Raw genomic sequence first — 24401 nt, 5'->3', positions numbered from 1 at the left:
TATTTTAAAAAGATAAACAAAACAGACTAATATTTAACTGGACTCACCAAGAAAAAGAGACAAAGGGCTCACATAAATAAAATCAGAAATGAAAGAGGAGATGTTACAACTAATACCACAGGAATACAAAGGATCATAAGCGACTACTGTGAACAATTACGCAACAACAGATTGGACTACCTGGAAGAAAAGTATAAATTCCCAGAAATATACAGCATTCCAAGACTTAATCACAAATAAATAGAAAATTTGAACAGATTGATTACTAGTAAAGAGATTGAATCAGTATTCAAAAACCCACCAACAAGCAAAAATATATGATTAGATAGCTTCACTGGAGAATTCTACCAAATTTCTAAAGAAAAGTTAATACAAATCCTTAAACTCTTCCAAAATACAGAAGAGGAAGGAACACTTCCAAACTCACTAATGGGCCCAATATTATCCCCATACCAAAACCACACAAGGACACTATGAGAAAAGAAAATTTCAGGTCAATATCCCTGATGAACATAGATGCAAAAATTCTCAACAAGATATGAGCAAATTTAATTGAACAGTACATTAAAAAGATCACACACTATGATCAAGTGGGATTTATTCCAGGAATGCAAGGATGGTTTAACATCACAAATCAATCACTGTGATATACCACATTAACAAATGAAGGATAAAAATCATATCATCATCTCAACAGACGCAGAAAAAGCATTTGACAAAATTCAACATCCACTCATGATAAAAACTCTCAACAAACCGAATATAAAGAGAACATATCTAAGCACAATAAAGGCTATATATGACAAGCCCATGGCTAACATCATACTCAATGGTAAAAAGTTGAAAGCTTTTCCTCTAAGATCAGGAATAAAACAAGGATGCCCACTCTTACCACTTTTATTCAATAGTGTTTGAAGTCCTAGCCAGAGCTATTAGGCAAGAAAAAGAAATAAAAGGCATCAAATCAGAAAGGAAGATGTAAAACTATCTCCATTTGCGGATAACATGAACTTATATGTAGAAAACTCTAAAGACTCCACCAAAAAAAAACTATTGGACCTAATAAACAAATGCAATAAAGTTGCAGGGTACAAAATCAACATACAAAAATCAGTTGCATTTCTATACACTAACAATGACCTAGCAGAAAGAGAAAACAATACCATTTACAATCACACCAAAAAGAATAAAATACCTAGGAATAAGTTTAACCAAGGAGGTGAAAGACTTGTACACTGAAAACTGTAAAACATTGTTAAAAGAAACTGAAAAAGACACAAAGAAATGGAAAGATATTCTGTGCTCATGAATTGGAAGAATTACCACAGTCAAAATTACCATATTACCTAAAGCAACCCACAGATTCAATGAAATCTCTATCAAAATCCCAATGACACTTTTCATGGAAATAGAACAAAGAATCCTAAAATTTGTATGGATCAACAAAAGACCCTGAATAGCCAAAGCAATCCTGAGAAAAAATGACAAGCCTGGAGGTATCACACTCCCTCATTTCAAAGTATACTACAAAGCTATGGTAATCAGAATAGCATAGTATTGGCAGAAAAACAGACTCACAGATCAATGGAACAGAACTGAAAGCCCAGAAATGAACCCACACATATATGGGCAGTTAATTGTCAACAAAGGAGCCAAGAACATGCAAGGGAGAAAGGAAAGTCTCTTCAATAAATGGTACTGGGAAAACTGGACAATTACATGCAAAAGAATGAAAGTAGCCCACTATCCTACACCATACACAAAATTAACTCAAAATGAATTATTAAAGACTTGAACATAAGACCTCAAGCCATAAAACTCCTAGAAGAAAACATAGGTGGTAAGCAGCATTGGTCTTGGCAATGATTTTTTTGGATGCGACACAAAAAGCAAAGGTCAGCAAAAGCAAAAATAAAGAAATGGGACTACTCAGAACTTAAAAGCTTCTGCACAGCAGTGGAAACCATCAAGGAAATGAAGAGGTATCCTACCAAAAAGGAGAAAATACTTGTAAATCATATATCTTATAAGCGGTTAACGTCCAAAATGTATAAAGAACTCATGCACCTCAATAGCCAAAACATGAACAATCTGATTTAAAAATGGGCAGAATATATAGGAAGAACTTTTACAACTCAATAGCAAAAAAAAAACAACCCAATTAAAGAATGTGCAGAGGAACTGAAAAGAGAGTTTTCCAAAGAAGACAAACAATGGCCAACTTGTACATGAAAGGTGCTAGACATCATTCATCACCAGGGAAATGAAAATCAAAACTACAATGAGATATCAAGTGACACCTACTAGAGTGGCTATTGTCAATAACATGAGCTAAATGTTGGCTAGGATGTGGAGAAAACAGGAACCGTTATGCACTTTTGGTGGGATGTAAATGGTGCAAACACTTGGAAAACAGCATGCAGGTGTCTCAAAACATTAAAAATAGAACTACCATATGATTACACTTCTGGGTATGCATCCAAAGGAAATGAAGTCAGTATCTCAAAGAGATATCTGCCCCACCATGTTTATTGCAACATTGTTCACGATAGCCAAGGTATGGAAACAACCTTATTGTCCATCAATTGATGAATCCATAAAAAAGATGTAGTATATATATACAACGGAATATTATTCACCCATGGGAAATAAGTAATCCTGCCATTTGTAACAACATAAATGGTACTTGAGGGCAGTATGCTAAGTGAAATAAGTCAGACAGAGAAAGACAAATACTGCATGATTTCTCTTACATGTGGAATCTAAAAAATCCAAGCTCATCGAAACAGAAAATAGAGTGGTGGTTACCAGAGAGGAGGGGATGGTGGAAATGGGGAGATGTGGGCCAAGGGTACAAACTTCCAGTGATAAGATGAATAAGTTCTTGGGATCTAATGTACAGGATGGTGATTCTATACTGTATTATAAACTTGAAAGTCGTAAAGAGACTGGATCTTAAACGTTCTCACCACAAAAAAAGAATGGTAATTATTGACGTGATGGAGGTGTTAGCTAACTCTATGGTGGCAGTCACATTGCAATATATAAGTGTATCAACCCAACATGTTGTACATCTTAAACTTACGCAATGTTATGTGTCAATTACGTCTCAATAAAGTTGAAAAAAGAAATGCACCAACCTTAGGGTAGATGATGATGATAAAAAATGAATTTAGGGACTGGTCCCCTGGCAGAGTGGTTAAGTTCGGAGTGCTCCGCTTCAACGGCATGGGTTGACAGTCCAGATCCTGGGCACGGACTTACACCACTCATCAGCCATGCTGTGGTGGCGAACCATATACAAAAGAGAGGAAGATTGGCACAGATGTTAGCTCAGGGTGAATCTTCCTCAGCAATAAATAAATAAACAAATAAACAAAAAATAAACTAAAAAAAAAAAATAAGAAATGGGTGAAGGGCCTGAATAGACAGTTTTACAAAGAAGACATACATGTGGCCAACAGGTACATGAAAGGGTGTTCAACATAACTAATCAACAGAGAAATATAAGTTGAAACCACAATGAAATGTCACCTCATACCTGATAGATTAGCTATTACAGAAAAGACAAGAAATAACAAGTGCTGGTGAGTATGTGGAGAAAAGGGAACATTTGTGTACTGTGGGTGAGAATGAAAATTGGTGCAGCCACTATAGAAATCAGTATGGAGGTCCCTCAGAAGATTAAAAATAGAACTACCACATGATCCAGTAATTCCTCTTCTGAGTATTTATCCAAAGGAAATGAAAACTCTAACTCAAAAAGATATCTGCACCCCCATGTTGGTTTAAATAGCCAAGACAGAAAAACAACTCAAGAATCCATCATTGATGGATGAATGGATTTTAAAAAATGTGACAGATATATATATATTATATTATGTTGTGTAATATATATATATATTACAAAATATTATTCAGCCATTAAAAATAAGGAAACCCTGACATTTGCAACAACATGGATGAAACTTGAGGGCGTTATACTCAGTGAAATAAGTCAGACAGAGAAAGACAAATATCATATGATCTCACTTATATGCGGAACCCCTGGCCAAAGAATCCTGAACTCGTAGATACAGAGAACAGACCGGTGGTTGCCAGAGGTGGGAGGTAGGGTATGGGTGAAATGAGTGAAGATCATCAAAATGCACAAACTTCCAGTTATAAGTAAATAATTCCTGGTGATGTAAGGTATAGCATAGTGGCTATAGTTAATAATACTGTACAATATATTTGAACATTGCAAAGAGAGTAGCTCTTAAAAGTTCTCTTCACAAGAAAATAAAAATTTATAACTATCTGTGTGATGGATGTTAACTAGACTTATTGTGGTGATCATTTCACAATACATACATATATCAAATCATTATGTTGGACACCTGAAGCTAACATAATGTTATATGGCAATTCTATATCAATAAAAAGAAATAGTTTATAACCAGATAGGCTCATACGAACACAACAAATCTCAAATGCTATCAGTACAATGATGCCCCTAACTTTGGCAACTGTGTTTTTCCCCTCAGAAGTAGACAGCAGTAGCATGTATATTGGGGAGGTGCGTGCAAGAAATTCTCTAGTATGTAACTCCAATAAGTATTGCATATGTTTCCCAGTAACTTCCCTCCTTTTCCTTCTGATAAGAGATTACATCCCCATGAATACAGCAGTGGGCAACTGACCTCCACCTAGCCTATCAAATACCTTAACAATGAAGAGAATGCTTGATTCAAGGATGAGTGTGTGGCCCAGTGTGGTCAATATTATCCTTCCCTGGAATTTTTCTACCTGGAGTTATTACAAAAGCCCCCTTGATTCAGGGATAATATAACTGGAAGATGTGACACATCCACAATGTTGAGCAAAAAGTAAGAGAAAATAAGGCCAACACACTGGGAGAAACAAAGCTAAGAGACGGAGACATGGAACAGAGAAACAAGTGTGTGATCTGATACGAAAACCAATGTTTCTCTCAATCACACTCTCGCTCTTGCTCGCTCGCTCTCTCTTTTCTCTCTCTTCACTTATTGTTGTTTGACGAAGTTTCCTAATGATTATAACAGAAAGACTCTTGATTAACACTAAAACTACTACCTGAAATTTGGTTTTAACATATGGCAGAAACTAAGACATACAACCATTTGAGTTTAGATGGAAATGTGTCCTTTATGTCAGGAATAGCAATTCGTATTATGTGGGAACATATCAGCTGAATAAAATATCTCCTGTACTAAGATCATGAGGCTACTAAGATTCTAACATTAAAAATATTGGTGTTGGGGCCGGCCCGGTGGCGCAGCAGTTAAGTGTGCACATTCTGCTTCAGCGGCCCGGGGTTCTCTGGGTCGGATCCCAGGTTCGGACATGGTACCGCTTGGCAAGCCATGCTGTGGTAGGAGTCCCACATATAAAATAGTGGAAGATGGTCACAGGTATTAGCTCAGGGCCAGTCTTCCTCAGCAAAAAGAGGAAGATAGGCAGCAAATGTTAGCTCAGGGCTAATCTTCCTCAAAAAAAAAAATGGTGTAATTCAACAAGAAAGAATCAAATTTCTCTTCAAGCCAATTCATCCAAAAGCATAAATACTAATCGTATTTCTTATGTCAACCTAAATACAGAGGTAAACTGAGGCAAGCTCAAAATTGTCAAAAAGATTAATTAATTCAGGAATACCAGAAATTGCAATTCAGGACATGCAAACTGTAGCAGGCTACAGGTGAGTCCCTTGAGGGTTTGCGGTAGGCTGTATGTATGGGCAGGGAATGTAAAGAGGAGCGAGTTCAGTTAGAGTCTGTTACAATGAAAAACAAATGGAGACCAGCTCTGAAAATTCCCCAGCAGACCAAACTTCTCTGGTCATACAAACAAAGCTCAATTTAGCTTATTTTGTGAGACCAATCCAACCTGGGTCATTTCTTGTTCAGGCCTCTGGAAACCCTAAGCAAAATTTCTCAAGGTTGATATGAGGCAATCTCTGACAAATCCCCTATCATTTAAGAAAATTCCAATATTATCAGTTTTCTGTAAATCAAGCATTTACAGGAAATCAGTTTCTCAGTCCTTCAGTTTTGTTTTTCTGAGGGTACATGCCTGAGATTTTCTGTTTTATATCCTTCGGTTCCATTATTAGACTGAAATTCTTTCACATTTAGGAGCCATGTTTTCTGCTCATGGCCTAAAATCCAAGATAAATGAGAGTCAAATGGTTGTGCACCACAGGGAACCAGTGACAATGGAACTGTCTGCCCCATAAAGACATTGTTGGAAGTAAATTTAGACAAAAAGGTGACACACAAAATGAGAAATAATTGATACCCAGAAAAAGTCACAAAAATATTTGTGTAAGGGTACATAGAATGATCATCTAAGAACCTTCCAAATGTAATATGATTCTTTCCTGATAAAGGTACAAATGCCTCCCATTTAAAAAGTTGTTTGCTGGAAAGTGACCTGGGAAGATGGATCCGGACTGTCAGTCTCCTTGTCACCCTTTTCCGCCCGTTCACAGGAGAAGGAAACAGGTAAACTTAAGAGCTGCAACTATGCTTGGGACACCTAAACCTGTAAGAAAGAGAGAAACTACACGAATTGAGGCTACATTTAAGGATCTTGACTCAACAAGAATTTAGTTTTAGTTGCTACCCAACAGATTCCCCATTAGGGTGAAAAAAATATTTCATGAAGAATTTAGGATTGCACAATGCCTAAGGTATTCCTCAGTATCCAATGTGCCCCACACCCACCCCAAGACCCCATGAAACACACCGAAATGAAGAGGATGACTAAATTGTGCAATGCACAGAATAGTCCTGCCCTGTGCCACCTCACAGAGGTGAGGAATGGAGGATGAGGAACAATGTAGACCCTCCTCTGGAGTGGAGCCAAGGTCCAGCTGGGTTGTGTGGCCAACCTCACTCTTCTGCCATCTCTCTAAGCAGGACATGCTCTGAACCTTTTCCTCCTTTGCCGATTATAGTTTTCTTGTGGTTATGCTATCATTTCTTCCTGTATTGAAAGGAGATGAATTTATCATTTCATGGTTGTTTCTAGAGCCAATAAGAGCCACATTCAAATCAGAAAAGAAATTCATGTCACCAGAGAGCCTGGACTTGAGGGTCAATATGATTTGGTATTTTCTCCCTTTAGAATGGGACAAGGGAAGCTTTGGTCATATACAGACTACATAAACTCTGCTGAGAGGGAGAATCTTCTGAATTTTCTTACCAGAAATAAGAAAGAGAAAGGCAGAGAGAAAGAGAAACTTACATATCAGAACTATATAAAGAATTATAATAATTGTTGTTGTTGTGTTATTATTACCACTACTGTAACCTATCCAATCTTGTTATTTGCCCATCCTCATTTGGGGGAAAAAGAAGACTCCATCCATGAGACAGAAGTAGATTCAAATCCAAAGCCTGGCCAATCAGAGTCTGACATCCCTGTGGCTAAAGTGCTTGGTTGAAAACTTCGGCTGTCACTCAAGCTGGGCTTTCGGTAAACTGATAAATTGGAGCTGACATAATGGTCTGTTGCGATTCAAGTGATGGGCTGAAAATATGAGATAACCATTTTCCTAGCAATGTGGAAAATGCTTGACTCTCATAGGTGAAAATAGAGAAATGAACAGGGAAAAGCAGAACTCAGACACACAGAGAGAGTACAAGCAAGAGAAAGCAAACACACACAAAGAGGAACAGAGACAGAGAGGCAGAGAGATAAACAGCTTAAGGAGGGAAGATAGACAAAGGTAAAGACAAGGAACAGACAGAATGACAGAGAGAAAATGACAGTAAGGCACATAGGCCAATGGATTGAGAAGCAAAGAGGGGAACAGAAAGATGTTCTGAAAGATAGAGACAGTAAATTAAGATATATGTGTGAGAAAGAGTCATAGAGAGAGAATAAAGGAGAGAAACAGTCACAGAGACATTCATAAACAGAGGTATGGATATAAGGAGAAATGCAGAGACAGAGACAGAAAGACAGAAAAGTTATCTAATAGATTGACAGAGAAAGAAATCTCATTCAGACAGACAGAGATGGCAAAAGAGATAAGGAGAGAAAGTCGAAGAGAAGCAAACAGACAGGCAGAGAGATAGAGTAGAAAGAGAAAGAAGTGTACTGAGAGTAAGGAGTGAGGACAGAAGGAGAGAGGTGACAGGGAGCTAAGAGAGAAGGGAGGATGGAGATCTCATTTGAGTCTTGGGATATTGGCAGTTTCCTGAAGCCAAATTCACATATGAATTTTTAAGTTGCATGAACACAAAAAAATAATTTTTTCCCTTAAGGTGGTATTAGGAGGATTTTCATCATATGCAACGAAAAAGCACTTTCCAATAAAACTTCCATTGCTAACTATACATATGAGTACATCAGATTTAATTAATAATCATTGTTTTTGGCCCCAGTGTACACAGTGCACCTGACAGAAGATATTTGTGCTGTAAGTTCAGTTCACTACAACATGAGGCATTAAGTGCCACAACTGGCACAAAATAATTTCACTTGCACAAATTCTGCGTCAGACTGTAGTAGAAGCCAGAAATACTGCTGCACACAAGCCCAGCTTCCAGGTCCCGTGGAAGATGGAAAACTGAATTTATTTCATACCTCATTTCACACTCTTATGTGGTACTAAATTATACCAAATATGGGGACACGTCACTTTTTAGAATCCTTGCCTGGATAGTCCCCTCTTTGTGGTATAACTGAACTTGAGTTCTGAGAATCTGAGCTTTTCTTTGCTCAGTGTTTCCTCACCACCACCATCATACTCAATCAGAAATGGAAACCCAACTGATTCACAAATCTATTAATCTTGAAAAAAATTATTGAAAGAGTGTGACAATTAATTCTTGGGCAGTCTTCAGAAAGAGAACAAGATCAGAAATGCCCACTGAGAGCACTGTGGTTCAGACACAGCAGGCAGCACAGAGAGCAGTGCCTCCAGTACAGGGTGGAAAGTAGAGTCAAAGGCAGATATTCAGGAAAGACAAAAACAAAAAGAGGTCTTTGCAAATGCTTCTCAGTCTCTGTGGGAGCCAGACCATGAGGGTTGACAGAGTTGGCAGATGTGGCTTGCTCACAGGCCTGATAGAAGGGAAGCTGAGAACTGTGGACAAGAGTAACAGCAGGACAAGACCAGGGGAAAAGTGACAGATGCCAGGAAGAAGAATGTTTGGGGTCAGTGCATGAATTCTGGAAGAAAGAGAAGGAAGAGTCATAAATTACACCAATCCCTGAAGAAAACTCACCCCTGCCCTCCCTCGGGGTCTGTCTGCAGATCAGGACACTCAGGTTGATACTGTATCAACACCCGCTTCTCATTACCTCTCTTGCTAATGAGTAAAGATGATACTCTGCTAAAATGAACACAAAACTTCAGCATGAAGGGGCACGTGGAAGGCAGAAGAGCATTAACTAAATGCTTTGGTGAAGCACGGGTCGTGGACGAACTGGACAGGTAAGAATTGTAATTCCTGTCACGTCACCTACTAGCAAGATTAGCACAACTTTCCATAATACTGGAATCTGGGGGCATCATCCAAGCTTCATTGAATGGCTGAAACCAAAGGTTGGATCTTATTCTGGGAAACGATCTCTGAAGTTTCCTGCAGAAACTATGCAGAATGTTCCAGACTTTTCCCCTGTTCCAACTCACAGGTTACGAATGTGCCAAGAATTAAGGACAAAATAACAAAAGCGCATTAGATTGCCCAGACAAGCCCACTCGACTCCTTTTCCATTCCACGTGTGTCACATTTCTGAGCAAGAAGAGTTGGAATAATACCTGTGAGTGGACCTCAAGGTATGCTGTCATCAGCAAGAAAGAAAAGAGAAAAGGAAAGAAAAACTCACTAACCTGGGTAGTGGGAAAATTGCATTTCTCAATCTTGATCTCACCCTCCAAAAGGAAATGAGTGAGCAGCTCCAGACCATTATTTCCTCCACTCCCACCCATGTACAGTAAGGCTTCAACTGCCATAAAGTGAGATCGCCCCAAGGTCACTTCTTCTTATCTAAGGATATCATAAAGAGAGTTAAAAAGATAAGTCACAAAGTACAAACAAGTCTTTGCAAAGCATGTACTGACAGCGGACTTGATTCAGAATATATTTTTGAATCTTTTAAAAATAAAATAAGAAAAATACAGATAATATCATAGGAAAAAAATAAGAAAATCTCCAAATAGGTACTTCAAAAAAGAGTAAATACCAGTGGATAAGAAAAATGACTAGTAATCAGAGAAATGCAAGTTAAAAATACAATGAAATACCGGTTTATACCCATCAGATAAGGGAACTTTTAAAAAGTCTAAAATACCAAACCTACCAAGAATTGGGTTCTTTTATAAACTACTTTTGAGAGTGCACAAAGGACCATCAATTTGAATGACAGACATTCTCTTGTAAAGTTGAAGATGCACATGCCCTCTTGACCCATCAATTCCAATCTGACTATATACTCTGGTCTATGATCCAGATACAAGTAAAAATATATGAAAGCAACCCGTATGTCCATCAACATTAGAATGGGTAAGTACACTGTTGTACCCTCACAAAATGGAATCTACTACGTGACAATGAACATAGATGGACCTTCTGTGATATGAAAGATCTATGGTAGACCTTCTCAAACATAATATTGAACAAAAGAAGCAAGACAAAATGCAACATTTATAGAACATTTAAAGGGTAAAATACTAATCTATATTGTTTAAGGATACATTCACATATGTTAAAAACTATATAAATTAGGATTACAAGAGTCATAATAGTGCTTACCTCAGGGAGATAGAAGACGGTGTAATTAGGAAGAGGCACGTGGGAGTCTTTTAGAATGCTGGTAATATTCAGGCTTTTTTACCTGGTTATTGGTTATTTGGTTATTTCTTTGAAACTTTTATTAATATAATGTCTGTGTTATCTTATACATCAAAATAACTAATGTAAATAAAATGAGGGATAATACTTACCCTAGAGTAATCACTGTGTGTGTGTGTGTGTGTGTGTGTGTGCGCTGTGACTTCTGGGAAGATTAAGTGAGGTAGTTTGTCTCATGGTACTGTTATAGCATTTGAGATTTAGTGGGTGAAAATAAATATTAATTCCCTTGTTTTCTCACCATTCTCATAGCCTTATTCACCATCAATACTGACTCGTTTGTACATAAACTCAGAATTAATGACAGTCACTGCCTGTCCTCATCCCGTTTTCCCTCTCAGACCCTACAACACTATCTCTGTGAACCCACTGCTTACACTCAAGGAATGGGCATCTGTGCTCTTCAGATAGTGAAGCTACGGAGACCAGTGCTGTTTTGAATTTCTCCAACCCAGAGTCCAATAGTACATGAACACTACTTGACCCAGAAAGTCCCTTGGGTGGCAAATCCTTTTCATTTACTCTCTGAGCTTTCTTAATGCTTCTCAAGTGGTCCCATATGCTTTTTGTCCTGCAACTGGTATGGAAATGTACTTTCTCTTGTTCTTCCAATTCTGAGATCCCAGTCTTTTCTCTGAGAGAAACTATCCTCCCTCCACTGCAGAGGTTGAAAGAAGGAATCTAATAAAATTCTCTTTCCTGAGGAGGAGAAATCTGGACCGTGATCAGAGCTCTTCCAAATTCAATCTGGGATTTTGTCTGAGCGCAACACGCCCAACCCTAAGCCACAGCGCCCCCAAGACATTAATTCCAGGATCTGAGATCTCTGGAGGTATCAGTCCAGCCCTTACTTGGAGCAACTCTGTGGTGGGCTGTGGAAGTCCTCAGCACCATAACAACCATCACAATTCCAACTAGGGTCCAAGGGTTCCTGAGGGTTGTCATAGTCATTTTTCCAGACTTGAAACAGAAACAATTTAACAAAAGCATTGGCAGTCAGCACAGCTGCCACCAATTAACCTGATGTTTCACTTTTCAGAAAGTGAAAACTAGGAGACCTATGAATTTTAGGATTGGACACTTCCTAGGAAAAAGCCAGTCAACCCAACAACTTAAGTTCTCTTTGTCTCTGGGTAAACATTTTTTTTCTGAGGAAGATTAGTCCTGAGCTAACATCTGTGCCAGTCTTCCTCTACTTTATATGTGGGTTGCCACCACTGCATGACTGATGAGTAGGTTTGTGCCCGGGATCTGAATCCACAAACCTGGGTTGCCAAAGCGGAGCACACTGAACTTAACCATAAAGCCACAGAACCAGCCCTGGGTAAATATCTCTAATGAAAGTTCACATTTCAAAAATTATTCACAGAGCATCTACATGCTGTTCAGCACTAGGTCATCACCAAATATCACTGAACTTGGTTATATGCTGAAGATGTGCATGGAGTTTCAGGAACCAGAAGAAGAAAGTGATTCGGAGTATTTCTTCCTGGGACATTTATTTAAATTCTCCAGTTCTTATATTTAGGGTTTGATGATGGCGAGGTGGAATATTTCTTCCCCGAAATAATGATATTCCCTGGGAGAGAAGATAACTGTCAAAAAGATCCTCATTTTCTTCCTTGACTCAGCATTATAAGACTCCACAGGATATAGTGTAAATGATGACAGATTTTGAGAAAATATATTTGTATCACAGTTAGAGAATTTATAAACTTTCTGACCTTCAACAAATTGCATAATCTCTATTACCCTCAGGCTTCTTCACTTTGAAGTCTAGACAGTAACTACTTGATAGGCTTATTATTAAGATGAAAAAAATGGTGTATATGACATGTTAATTGCAGATCCTGAGAGAAACTTATAACTGAAAACATAGTAGTTCGTTTTCCCCAGAAACAAACTCTGTTGTGTGCTCTTAGAGGGGGCAAAATAGAGGTCGTGATGGATAGACAGTTGAGTAAAGCTCATCGAGTTATTTAATCACTTATCTGCATTCTCAACTCATGTCTTACTTAATCAAAATTCAGAGCATGCTCTACAGAAAAAATTAGTTTCTGAGGGATGTCTTGCTACCTCTGAGGCTATTGACAAACCCAGTCACTAAAGTAGAAATGGGAAGTAAAACAGGAGGTAAAAGATTTAAAATGAAGGTTTATAGGAGCTCTTGGAAATATGAATACAGCCCAGAGAAAGACAGACACATAACTACTACTATAATTATCAATATTATTATTTCTTGTGGTATAACAACGATAGCCATCATATTTAGATCCAGTGGATGCCAGACACTGTACTATACATTAAGATATATTACTTCATGTAATCTCATTAATAAATTATAAGGCAATTATTATTATTTAAATTTTCAGAGAAGAAAACCATCCTTTAGCTTGAATAACTTGCCTCAAATCACAGCCTATATATTTTTTAATGATGTACCTTTGATAATCAGTCTTGAACTACACATGATACTTCAGTCATTTATACTAACAAGAGTATCATTTGATCAAAATATTGAAAAAACAAAATGACGTAGTTTCAAATAATACAACTTTTGTACACTCTATTAAATACATAGCCAAGAATATGCCTGAGGGCTGTCAATTGAATCAGAAGAGTGATAGTGATCATAATGCTCCCTCACAATTGTCTTGCAAATTGATACAAAACATGCATCTATATTGCATATTAATATTAAGTATGAGCTTATTTAATGATATACATTAACTGATTTTATGTTATAAATGTTACGTTAATAAATAGATACATATATATATGAACCCCCAGTGACACCTCTCCTAATAAATTACTGAATAATCCCTTTAATTTTTATTGCGGAAATAGAATCCCACATAAATCATTCAAGTAATTTTTCAACAAATCCTTGAATTAATGAATGCTGATGATTAGCAAATAAACACCCATTATGTTTCATATATCATATACAATTAAGCATGCAGTCCTGGAATCAATTGAGAATAGAGACCCCGCATTGATCAGACATGTCCCTCGTACCCCTGTTATAAGTATCCAGATAACTTTGAGGTTCATTATAGACATAGAAAAAATATTTTTACAAGGAGAGTCTTTCTATAGTGTTTGACTTTGGCTCACACTATTACCCATAGTCTTCTGGGTTTTGAAATTTTAAAAAAAATTCAAAGAAGATCAATCTGAAGAATGTAATATGCATTTGACAAATATCTATTGAATACCTAAAATATGCTTTCTACAAGCTGAGGATACAGATAAAATAGCCACCCTCATTGTGCATGCATTCTACTGGGAGAAACATACTAAACGTTCTTAATCAATAAATATTTTGGCACTCTTTATGTATCAGTCAGTGTACTAGGTGCCAGGGATAAAATATATAAGAAAAACAGGTGTGGTGATTCCACCTGGCTCTCTCACTTGGGACACAGACCTTTGAAGTCCAGAACTGATTGAAGCAAGTTTTGCCACTCTGAAGCTGCATGCAGAGACACCATGTAAAGACAGAAGGAGACGCCCAAGGCGCCTCAGCTGTTCCAGCCCCCAGCCATTTGAGCCTCCCCAGCCCAGGAGCTAGACAAGTGAAGGAGTGAGCCTTCAGATGGTGCTTGCCCCAGACACATGAGAGAGTCTGAGCAAAAACTGCATGAGAAATTCTGAGCATAAACTGTCTAGCTGAGCCGAGCCAACCCCCAGAAATGTGTGATAGTAATAAAAGGATTGCTGTTGTTTTTAGCCACTAAAAACAAACAAACAAAAAAACAGGTATGGTCCCTGTCCCATGGGGCTTAGATTCCAGTAGATGCAACAAATATTTCCTTTTGTTTTTCTATCACATTAAGATCTGAAGAAAGAGAATTCCAGACAAGAAAGAGTGCAAAGTCCCTGAGGAGGGTATGAGTTTGGAGCGTTCAAAGAACGAGAAGCTCAGTATGGCTGGAACAAGACTGGAAAATTTATAGAAAAAAGATCTTGTAAGACATGGTAAAGAATTTTAATTTTATCCTAGTGGAAACCAGAGCAAACATCTCCACCCTAATACTTGACTGTCACATCTTATAAAGACAAATAGAAACGCGAAGTCTGCCAGTAATTTTTTCTGCTTTTTCCTAAAGACATCTTTATATATTCAAAAATTAATCCAGACAATAGAATATTGTTCAGCAGTAAAAAGAAATGAACTCTCAAGTCAGGAAAAAACATAAAGGAATCTTAAATGCACATTACTAAGTGAAAGAAGCCCTCTGAAAAAGTTACATATCGTATGATTCCAACTATATAACACTTTGGAAAAGGCCAAACTGTGGTGAGACTAAAAAGATCAGTAGTTGCCGTGGTTAAGGAGGAGGGAAGGATGAGTAGGCAGAGCACAGAGGAGCTTTAGGGCAGTGAAACTACTCTGTGTGATATTGTAATGGTGGACACGTGTCCTTATACATTTGTCCAAAGCTATATAATGTACAACACCAAGAGTGGAGCATAACATAAGCTAGAACTCTGGGGGATGATGTGTCAATGTAGATTCATCAATTGTAGCAAATGTACCACTCTGCTATGGGATGTTGATAGCGTGGGGGCTGTGCACATGTGGGGCAGGAGTATATGAGAACTCTCTGTATTTTCTGCCTTATTTTTCTGTGAACCTAAATGTGCTCTGGAGTATTTACAAGAAATAAACAAACAAACAAATAAATAAATCACCCAAGAGTAGAACCTAAGGAGGAGTAAATCAAGAAGTAAGAAAGAGCTAGGAGTTTTCATTGGTAGCAAGAGGAGGAATTAAGCATCCCTACATTGAAAGAATGGGAAAGAACTCACATTTTTACATTACTAGAGGGAAAAATAAAAAACTGTCACTGGGCTTCCACCAATAGTGAGCTGATGATGAACAGTATCCCCTCAGAATGTAAATGTGTTCTCTGGAAGCTCAAAGGAGAGACACCTACCCAGACTGCCATAGGATGTATGTTTTGGTAGGATTACTTCAGGAAAGAATTTTCTGTAAGGGGCTGGCCCCATGGCCAAGGGGTTAAGTTCACGAGCTCCGCTTCTGTAGCCCAGGGTTTCACCGGTTCAGATCCTGAATGCAGACATGGCACCACTCATCAAGCCGTGCTGAGGTGGCGTCCCATATAGCACAACCAGAAGGACCTACAACTAGAATATACAACTATGTACTGGGGGGCTTTGGGGAGAAGAAGAAGAAAGAAAAAGATTGGCAACAGATGTTAGCTCAGGTGCCAATCTTTGAAAAAAAAATATTTTCTTTGAGAGAATATGAAATATGAGTCCTAGAATGCATCACACAGTCCTCACCTAACCCCCATCCACATGCCCACCTCCTCTCACCCCATGCCCCACTGAGAAAGCAGAGGCATTGGCATGTTTCCTGTCCTCAGGAGCCATAGAAACTTCAGTTCTGCTTGGCTTTGTCACCTGGACTTCTTCAGTACTTGGAATTTCCTATTCTCAGAGACAACTTTACACAGACTCTTTAAGTGATAACAGAATTTATAGCTCAGATGTCTTGTAAGAATGGCTGAAACCTGATCTGACAGGGCCAGCTGGTTCCTGCTCCAGCCCTCTCTAGCTTTCTCCTTGACGTGGCCCTCATCTCTGCTCTGTTATTAAAGGCAGCCACTGCTGAGAAATGTCTGAGAGTAAGGGGACCCAGGAAAATATCTTGATTCTAGGTAAAGTCCTTCTAATCACCCTATTTGGCAATAAGCATAGTGTAGACAGATGTGGAGGTGGAAGGAGGAGGCAGAAAAGGATAAGCAGTGAATATGGATTGAGGGAGTGGGGAACAGTCCAGAGAGACTTCCCTGGTGAACACTATCTGTGTAAATCCAGATTCTCTCAGCTTTGGAATATTCTCAGGGACAAATGCCAAGAAGATGCCAACTTCTTTTATCAGGATCTCTCAGAATCTAGGTTCTGTGGATAGAGTTCAGTGTTTACATCAGAACTTTCCTCTACTACCAGAGGACCCAAGGTCTTATTTTATATCTCATTTGGAAATCAAGAAATATATGATGAAATTACTCTGTAGTTTTATTTCTACCAACCTCAGTAATCTTAAATAGTCTGCAACATACTGTTTCCTTAATTAGCAATTATTAATTAATCATTCAATTGCTGTGTAATGTTTTTGAGGCTTATACATTTTAACCCATACCATCTTTGGACACCAGTTTCATTAATTACTTATGTATCATTTAACTACACTTTTTGCCACAAATTTTCTCTTTCAAATTACACAGTGAAAATAAAAGGAGTATTTTCTTTCTCATTTTGTGGAAACTAATGAGCAACCTATATTACTAGATGCACCATGTTTCCACATTTGAAAAAATATATACACCCCAGAGGTCTATTGTTATCAAGAGCAATAGACAGACTTTGCAATAAGAAGCTTTACATGTTACTTTGAAGTAGAATGAGTATGGCTTCAATTTTTTATATGACTATCAAAAAGAGAAATGTGTTTCTTTTATCTAATCTAGAGTTTATCACATAATGAACTGTGAGCTCCTGATACCTCTCTTTAAACTCAGGCACATCTAACCATTTCAAATCATTCCTCTATGTCCTGCCTGGTCAGTCCCCATCTGCCTATACCCGTGTGTCTCCACAGGGGTCCTGACATAACAAGTCCACAAGCGCATGTACACAGCTCTGTTCTTGGAACAGGGTTCCCAAATCCAGAGGCACAAAAAAGAGTCTGTGTTTGAAAGCTCAGGAGAGACAGCTGTTTACCATCTCACGCTCAGAACAAACTACACACTGAGAGACCATTTTGGCTTTTGTCCTATTATCGTTCTTCTCTAATATGTTCAAGCTGATTTAATTTATTAATGTAATATACATTGACATGTCTATATTAAATACATGTATCTTTATGTCATAATACACAATATGTGTAGTGTAATAAAATTTTATTTTGTTTAATAGATATTTAACATTTCTGAGTGCCAGGCATTGTTCTATGCACTTAAGAAATAATAATCCTCATAAAAACCATATAGAATCAAATACTATCATTCTCATTTTATAGATATAGCAATTTAGGCATGTCAAAAAACGTGTCTATGTTCACATAATCATTACATGGCAGGCCTGGCATTTAACCTCAGATATTGTGGGTCCAGAGTCTGTGCTCTAAACCAATATCGTAGACCATCTCTCGATAAAAAGATGATAGGAGACAGACAGATAAATAGTTACAGAGATAGATAAAAGACTGATAAATGATAGATGACGAAGACAATAGATTGATACAGAGATACAGAGATAGATACAGAGATAGATGATGATATACAATAGATGATGATGATGATGAAGATGATAGCTAGATAGATTTATGAAGGGAGGGAGGGAGGAAGAAAGAGGAGGGAAAGTTTATGTATTTTCTTGTCTCAGCTTCTCTGTTACCACACAAAAGTAGCACAAAGGTTTGTTATGCATCAATAGCCAAAACTCATTTTGTAGGCCCAGCATGGGTGTGGGCTCACAGAGGAGGGCAGTATTCCTCCAGAAAAGATGGAAATGAGTGTGGAACACAGTGATGATTGCTGCTATACACAGGGTCTCCACGCATGAGTTAAGGATTCACGGGAGAAGTGGGAAACTTTTAAGGCCAAGGGTCAACCACGGAGGAAAGGCACAGTCACCACCCTCCCCCTTCCCACAGAGAGGGCATCTGAGCCTGGACAAACATTGAGCATCTATTCCAGGGCAGGTATCTCACCTCCTCATTGCTCCACCTTTTATAGGGCACGTGCAAGAAGCTGGCCCTGTCAGGAGGATACTCAGATTATTCTGGGTCAAGAAGAGAGGATTTTGGCACAGTAATTTACAAGAGTTGTCTGGGAACACCCACTGCCAGTATCTTGGGAACTTCAGCCCATGGGAAGTTGTAAATCCTCTGGTATGACGGGACGTTGAAGGTTTGTCTCATATCAGCCCCTTGGGCTGGCAGAAGAGTCCCCTGGGCCAGATAGCTCACCACCCAGGCAATCCAAGTGAGCACCTGGCTGGCTTTTAGCCGCTCTTCTCATTGCACGGCAGTGAGTTAGAGTGGAGACCCGTGTGGCTGCTCTGTGCAAAACATCATGGTCAGGAAACAAACAAACAAATGATGGCTTCAAATATGAGCCCCTAATTTGAGAAAAATACTAAGTATGAATTGCAGAGTTGCAGAAATTGGTTTGCAGTCAAGTTGTAATTCACATGAAGAATTCATGTAGCATATTGTAGAGTAAACAAGGGCAGAAATGTTAATGTCTCTCAAGAAACACCATAGAATGATGATTGTGTATGTGTATATCTATCTATCTATGCATATGTATGTACATGTATATACATGTGTGCATATTTATATAAATATTCATATTCAGATAAGGTATAAATGCTAACAAATCTATTCATGGGGGGGGAGATAGGAAAGGAAAGAGAGGACTCTAATGAACATGGTCAAGATGGAAGAAAGAAAAGGATATATATCCTTTAGATCCTTATGAGAGAAGGAAATCTTTCCAGTTCTCTGGTGACTAAACTGCCTTAAGAGGGGATGAAGACTTTCATTCAAAAATTGGGACTAAAAGACTCAGAATAGAAATATTGTTGGTATCCTACAAATTAGTGAAAGGAGCACCAGCCTGAAAGTCAGAAAACCTGAGTTCTAGAACTGGCCTTGCCACTCACAGGTTATATGACCCTAGATAAGCTCTTTAGGCCAGTATGGCCCGGATGTTTCTACTTCATTCTTCCATTAACAAGTATTTATTTCATGGGACTGTTCTAGACACCGGAACATGAATGAAAAAAGAAAAGCCCTCCTGGAGCTCAGTTCTAGTGGGACTACATTATATTCAGCAAAACGCATGGGTTGAACTGCATCATCTCCATTACCTCTTCTATGCCTTAGAGCCTGTGTTTAGGTCCCTGGGGACATCTCAGGGTGATTGGGAGGCTGGCCAGTGCCCTGAGGTCACAGAATAGCCAATTTGTCATATGGACTTGCTTTTTGTAACTCTTAAGTTTTAATTAACCAGATTTTGTTTTGTATCCATGCGACCATTTTATGGAACATTAAATCAGTTTGTCTTTGACCCAGGCCCCTATTGCTACAGCTGGAGACTTCAGCGATGAGGGGTGAGTGGGGTAATTAAGAACAGCAGCCTAAGGAGGGAGCGTGTTGAGGGAAAGGAGACGGGCAGTGACAGACAAAAACTGGAGGGCTTGCCTGCTGGTCTGGAAACTTCTTACCGCCTCTTCTCCCTCCTCTCAATTTCAGTATCCCCCATCGCTCCTTTTAGAGCCTGGAAGATTGAGGTAACATGTGAAAGGAAGGAGACGCGAAGGCTACGTGGGGAAAGTCCCTTAGAAAACATCAGGTTTCCACGGGGATTCCCACCACAGAGGAACTTGGGAAAATCAATTTACATTTCAGTCTCGATCACCTCTGGTGGTCAATGTGCACATCACATCCTAGGAGCAATGACTGACTTTTGCGTAACAAAACCAGGCTCGAGTTTGAGATTAAATTTCTGAACTTTTTCTGACTGGAATTTTATTTGAAGGTTAATCTAGCATCATGGTGATATCCCTGACTTGAACATGAAACTCCGGTCTTCTTTCAGCTCATCCCTGGTTTATTGAGGATGCTAGAGATGAGGACATCTTTCTGCCCCAAAAATCCTACCCACAGAAGACCTGTGACTGTCTCTCGCCCCTTACTTGCCCCCTCCCACAGCATATTCTGAGACACAACTCTAAGAGGTCACCACACTTCCCTGGGACAACGATGAAACAGAAGAAGGCTTCCTGATGGAGCAAGGTGGCAGAAGTGCAGATTCAGGTCAAATTCCAGGCAAAACCTTGCTGCCAAAGACACTCCACTGAATCTTACTCTCTTAGAAATTACATATGAAAAGCAGAAAAGATGATCGTTTTTGAACATGGAGGGGAAACCAGAACCCCTCCCACTGAGAATCCATCAAAAGTTGTGTCTTCAAATTAAGGACAAAACACTTAAAGAACAACAGAGACAAGTAGGATTGGCGTGATCAGGATAAATCAATGCTGGCATGATCAAGACGAGTCAGAACATAAGAGACATGGAGCCTCCATGACCTAGAGCCACAAAAATTAGAATCTGCAATCAGAGCAGATAGGGAGGAGGATGGGGACAAGATCTGAAATGGTAAAGGATTGCCCCAGGTGGAAGAGGTTTAGAAACTTAACAAACTTTGTTATTTCCCTGAGGATGTGATGTGGCAACAGGGACAAGAACTGAATTGTTTTTATTGGTGGAAGTTGATAACAAACAAGGCAGGAGCAATGAAGTATAATCATTCATTACTAAGCACTTGTGTGATGGACACTCAGCTAAACTCTGAAGACATAAAAATAGATAAATAAATAAGATGCTTAACATCCAGAAAACACAAGAACAGACAAGGGGGCTCAGTGGAATAAATCTAAAATACTCTAGATTCACAAGGATTAGGAAACTTTCTAGTGGAAAAGACACTCAAGCTGACCCAGAAGGACATGGAGAATGGCTTCCAAGTCTAATGATGCTCGAGAGGCGTGGAGACAGGGAAAGACATGGGTTTTGAGGGAGGTGAGTGTAGTTTAGGATTGGTAAAGCGGGGAGCGGGGGGGACACATGAAGCTCAAAGGTTGTCTCATACATCAGACTAAGGACTTAGGATGTTATTCTGCAGACAGAAGGGGCCATTACACAGGTTGATAATAAGGAAAGTACCATGAGCAGTTCCACATTTTGGAGAGAATACTCTGGTGGGAAGGATTGGTTAGAAGGACACAGGGAAAGCGTTAGATGGTGTTAGAGCAAAATAGGCCAGACATGATAGAGCCAAAACTAAAGTAAGGTCAGGGCGATACAGAGGGTCAAAGAGGTGTGAAGAAGCAGATGAAAGATGATGTGCTTCTGTCTGATGTATTTGGGAGAGAGGAGAAGCGGAAGGGTAGAAGATGCTTGAAGAACAGGAGGGGAGATTCCAATCACTAAGGATGGCAAGACAGATAGAGAGTTTAAGGAGAAAGGAATATTTCCATTTCAGGTATTTTGCATTTACTATGGGTCATTCAGATGAAACTCTTGCCAGTATGGTAAGCAGAGTAGTGCCATTTCCACATCTGAATCCCTGGAGGCTGTGAATATGTTACCTTACGTGACAAAAGGGACTTTGTATTTGTGATTAAGGATCTTGAATTGGGAAGATTATCCAGGATTATCTGGGTGGACCCAAAATAATCACAAGAGTCCTTGTAATTGAAAGAGGAAGACAGGAGAATCAAAGAAGGAGATGTGATGACTGAAGCAGAGATCAGAGCGAAGTGAGTGCCGGAAGGACCACAAGCCAAGGAGCGCAGGTGGCCACTAGAAACTGGAAAGGTAAGAAATAGATTCTCCTCAGAGCCTCCAGAAGGAACACAAACCTTCAAACACTTGATTTGCCCCACGTGCCCCACTGAAGGCTTATAACCTCCAAGACTGTCAGAGAATAAATTTGTGTTGTTTTATGGCCCTAAATTTGTGGTAATTTGTTATGACAGAAATAGGAAATGCATACATCTTGTAAGTGAGAAGCAGTACAGCTCAGAGCACTGGCTCTGGGGTCAAAAAGATTTGAGATCTTATCACAGCTCCATCACGTCCTGCCCACGTGAACTTAGGTGTGTTAATTAACCTCTCTAAGCCTCTATTTTTGTCCTTGGAAAATGGGGCTACCCAATAGAGTTTGTGTCTGGAAAGATACAAAGAGGAGGCAGTGAGGTCTGCTGCTTTCTATTACAAACCTTATAGAAATACCTGATATTTTAAACTATGTCCACGTATGACTTTGTTTAAAAGGTAAAATGATTCTAAAATATTAAAATCTTCAGGGAAACAAAAGGAGAAAAAGACCTTCATTGCTATCTTCTAAGGTGAAAACTTTGATACATTTCATATTTAATCCCCTTTGAGAAAAAAATATCTACCATGCTTCTGAGATTTATAAAAATTTTGTATAGTTAATAGTGAATATACTCCTAATCAATACAAATTGAATTGACTATATTATGATAAAACATTAACAATATTCTGCTAAATTATCAATGCAATTGTCTGACTCAAGAAGGCTTAGAAGTTTGTCAGCAGAGGAAGCAGAACTTGCTCTTCTTGCACAACAGCAAAGAAAATGAAATATGCAAGATGCTGGGTGTTTATTACACGGTCAACTCCAAGCAGTTCTAATGTCCTTTGATAGAGAGGAAATACTAGGAAACTGAGACAGCCAAATCACTCTACCTAGCAGTAAACTAGATAAGCTAAGAGAAAAAGCTTCAAGCTCTGACAGCAAAAGAAACTTTCCAAGTATAGAAATACACTCTGATAGGTGATTTGAGAAGCAGAATATTTGGGAAATAAGTCATGATTCTGTTTATGGGTAATTCTTAAAGAATAACACAATTATGGCTTTTGAATGTTTCATTAATGAAGACTGTGTCAGCCTGAAAAACCTTAAATGCAGACCTGGCCCTCAAATAACATGGAGGGTTTGTGTTAGAGGAAACACACAGCACAACAGGCCTCTCCAGGAACAGATGCTGCAGCACAGGAAGAGATGGTAACAGAGAATGTATAAATATTGTAAGTTCAAGTACTTGCACCACTTGTGTAAGAGAAAAAAGGCACTAGGAGTATAAAAGGGAACTAAATGCAAGTACACTCTCATAACAAAACTAAACTCTGTGACGCATAGACCAGATAAGTACGTAAGTAGCTTAAATGGTATAATTTATGTTGGAACCTGGAAACGAAGGAAATAGATGCTGTAGAGTCCATGTTCAAAGACTTTATGTAGACAATAAATGGAAAGAATATAGCTCATTTGACAACCAGTAGAAAACACAGCTGTAAGAAAAATATCATCCAAGTCAATGATGTACATATATGGAGTACTACGTTACATAATTCAACACCTATTCATGATAAAATGCTCAAAAAAAGAAGAATGGAGAGGAACTTCTTCAGCTTAATAAAGAGCATCTACAAAAAGTAACTTTACAGCTAAATAATACTTAGTGGTATAGGAGTGAAAAGAGATATACTGCATTCATGGATTTGAAGATTCAACATAGTAAAGATGATGATTCTTCCAAATTGATAAGCAGATTCAACTCAATTCCTATCAAAATCCCAGCAAGATTTTTTTTCAATACAGACAAGACTATTCTAAAATTTATATGGTTGGGCAAAGGAACCTCAGGAGGTAAAATCACTTTTGAAAAGGAAAAATAATACAGAAGAAATCCATCTGCCTTGTTTCAAGACTTATTATATAGTTAGAGTAACCAAGACTGCGTGGTATTTGTGGAGGTCCAGACACATAGATAAAGGGAATAGAATAAAGAGCCCAGAAATAAACCCATACCATATGCACAACAGATTTTTGACAAGGGTACAAAAGGAATTCAGTAAAGGAAAAGTAAACTTTTCTA

The sequence above is a fragment of the Equus quagga genome, chromosome 15 (assembly GCF_021613505.1).
Source record: "Equus quagga isolate Etosha38 chromosome 15, UCLA_HA_Equagga_1.0, whole genome shotgun sequence".
NCBI lineage: Eukaryota > Metazoa > Chordata > Mammalia > Perissodactyla > Equidae > Equus > Equus quagga.
This window is presented reverse-complemented; position numbering follows the sequence as displayed.